At 46.6% G+C, this 3002-nt stretch overlaps 1 non-coding gene across 1 annotated transcript; it reads right to left on the bottom strand.

Annotated features, from left to right (window-relative positions):
- Window positions 1-732: 732 nt before the first annotated feature.
- On the bottom strand, window positions 733-923 carry LOC130328311 (U2 spliceosomal RNA). Its single transcript, XR_008872334.1, has one exon. It is a non-coding gene; the product is annotated as a U2 spliceosomal RNA (small nuclear RNA).
- Window positions 924-3002: the final 2079 nt, after the last annotated feature.

Below are 3002 nucleotides of genomic sequence, written 5' to 3'. Positions count from 1 at the left end.
CTAAAGCATAGATCTCAAAGTCTGTGCACAGAATTTAGCAAGGGCCTCGCACCTTCTGATGCATCAGGTAGGTGCACAATAGCATAGCCTAACCCTCTGTACTTTGGTCTATATTGATGCGGGACATAGACAGCCAGCTGATGACCAATCCATTAGTGCAATGGATGGCTGGAAGCATTTGTCTTTGCCTTTGCAATACCACAGAAGCAATGCATGGTCAATGTACAGCAATGACACACCTGTGTGAACAGCCAGGAGACCCCCCCCCCCCCCCCATGTTATGTTACATAGTTACATAGTTAGTACGGTCGAAAAAAGACATATGTCCATCACGTTCAACCAGGGAATTAAGGGGTAGGGGTGTGGCGCGATATTGGGGAAGGGATGAGATTTTATATTTCTTCATAAGCATTAATCTTATTTTGTCAATTAGGAACATTCAGCACCCACCCGCTATCAAGGCAGCTGCCTATCATGTCATGCCCTACCTGCACAGGTGTGCTGGCTACTCAAATGATCCAATTAAGGAGGCCATTTAGTCAGCAGCAGCAGAAGTCCTGTGCCTGGACGCTCCAACAGGGGCCAGACACAAGCAGAAGCAGCAGAAGCAGCAGCAGCACCACCTTTTGTTTTTTGGCTGCAGCAGCAGCAAGGCCCACAGGGCTGGCTAGCTGGCTAGCCAGCAAGCAGGTAGCAATGAAAGTAGGAATCTTTCTTTTTAACCCTGTAAGGGGGTGGTGCACTGTACCCGAAGATACTGCCATATCGGGTCAATGCATAGGGCGACGGAAGCAAGCTTCGAAATCGGCCCCCGTTCTCAAAAATCCATTTAATATATGGTCCCCAGATAGGGGACGTATCAGATATTAAACTGATAAGAACAGATACTACACTTGATCTTAGCCAAAAGGCCGAGAAGCGATAACCGTGAAAGGGGCGGGCCCAACAAGGTCCCCTTCATGGGCACTATCACTGCTTGCTGTCAGGGAGGCTGCCAGACAATTTTCCATGCACACTCTGGGCTGGGGGGCAGTCAACCACCAGTACACACAGCAGAACCTAAACCCATACCATTATTGCTAAGCAGCAAGACAGGGGCCCATTGCACTCCCACGGGGCCTTTTTAAATGCAATCCATAACCCGGATTTGCCAGGAACCCTTCTTACTCCTCCTACTTGCATGTGACACTGGGCTTAGGATCTGCATAGGAAACACACACACAAGCACACACCTACCTTTGTTGCCTGCAGATGCCTCCTTGGCTGTCCCCAAACGGTATCAAACCAACACCCACAGGAAGCTGTAAGCATAGAGGACATGCCTGCACCCCATTGGACTTACCTGTGTGGGTTAAATCCGGGTTATTTGACAACCTATGGCGGTGATGGTTCTGCTCAGGCAGAGCAGTGCTGATGCTCCTCATAAAGCTGTCGCTGCTGTGAAGGTTCTAGGTGACATCACAAATCCCTTTGGTTACATACACAACAAAGCTGGGTTGTTGTTGTTTACACTCTGCAAGGCCTGTGGAAGTGAGTGACATCATAGCACTGTAGTTCTGAGGGTTCAAGATGGATGCAACAATCTCCTGTTGCTTCTATGAAGGCCGTAATAGACGACATCACCAAACAGCTCCATAGTCACATACACAGCAAAGGAGAGATGTTGTTTACACCTAGTGATGTCAGTGGTATTGAGTGACATCACAGCACAGTGCTAAGGCTCCTGGGCCTGGACACAGCAGCGGCTGCAATATCTCAACGGAGAATACGTTTATATCTATGTGTGTGTGTGCGCATATATATATATATATATATATATATATATATATATATATATATTTCTCCGCCGAAATCACTTTTAAACCCATTTCCACCTTTTTTTCCCTTCTCTTCCTCTTACTTTTTTTTCACGTTTTTTTACGTTTTTCTCCTTTTCGCCTCTTTTCTGGGCGTATTATTCTTCTTTTTCTTCTTTTTTTTCGTCTAATGCATACCCCATCAGTGCAGCAATGCTTATTCAATACCGCCAGCAGATGGAGACACTGGGGGATAATTTTCTAAGGATTTATACTGATTTTTCCTGTCTGAATTTGTCGCACAGAAAGTTGCAGGCCAAATATGTGTGACATTTCTGCGACTTTAGCTTCTAGAGCATTTTTACAACATTATACATAGGTGCTGAATACATAAAAAGCGACTGTTCAGCGACAGACAAGTCGCATCGGCTGAAAGTAGGCCAGAATGTCAGTCCATGTTGGAGCAGGTTTAGATACAGTCTAAAGCATAGATCTCAAAGTCTGTGCACAGAATTTAGCAAGGGCCTCGCACCTTCTGATGCATCAGGTAGGTGCACAATAGCATAGCCTAACCCTCTGTACTTTGGTCTATATTGATGCGGGACATAGACAGCCAGCTGATGACCAATCCATTAGTGCAATGGATGGCTGGAAGCATTTGTCTTTGCCTTTGCAATACCACAGAAGCAATGCATGGTCAATGTACAGCAATGACACACCTGTGTGAACAGCCAGGAGACCCCCCCCCCATGTTATGTTACATAGTTACATAGTTAGTACGGTCGAAAAAAGACATATGTCCATCACGTTCAACCAGGGAATTAAGGGGTAGGGGTGTGGCGCGATATTGGGGAAGGGATGAGATTTTATATTTCTTCATAAGCATTAATCTTATTTTGTCAATTAGGAACATTCAGCACCCACCCGCTATCAAGGCAGCTGCCTATCATGTCATGCCCTACCTGCACAGGTGTGCTGGCTACTCAAATGATCCAATTAAGGAGGCCATTTAGTCAGCAGCAGCAGAAGTCCTGTGCCTGGACGCTCCAACAGGGGCCAGACACAAGCAGAAGCAGCAGAAGCAGCAGCAGCACCACCTTTTGTTTTTTGGCTGCAGCAGCAGCAAGGCCCACAGGGCTGGCTAGCTGGCTAGCCAGCAAGCAGGTAGCAATGAAAGTAGGAATCTTTCTTTTTAACCCTGTAAGG

This window comes from Hyla sarda, unplaced genomic scaffold, assembly GCF_029499605.1.
Source record: "Hyla sarda isolate aHylSar1 unplaced genomic scaffold, aHylSar1.hap1 scaffold_3058, whole genome shotgun sequence".
Lineage (NCBI taxonomy): Eukaryota > Metazoa > Chordata > Amphibia > Anura > Hylidae > Hyla > Hyla sarda.
This window is presented reverse-complemented; position numbering and strand designations above follow the sequence as displayed.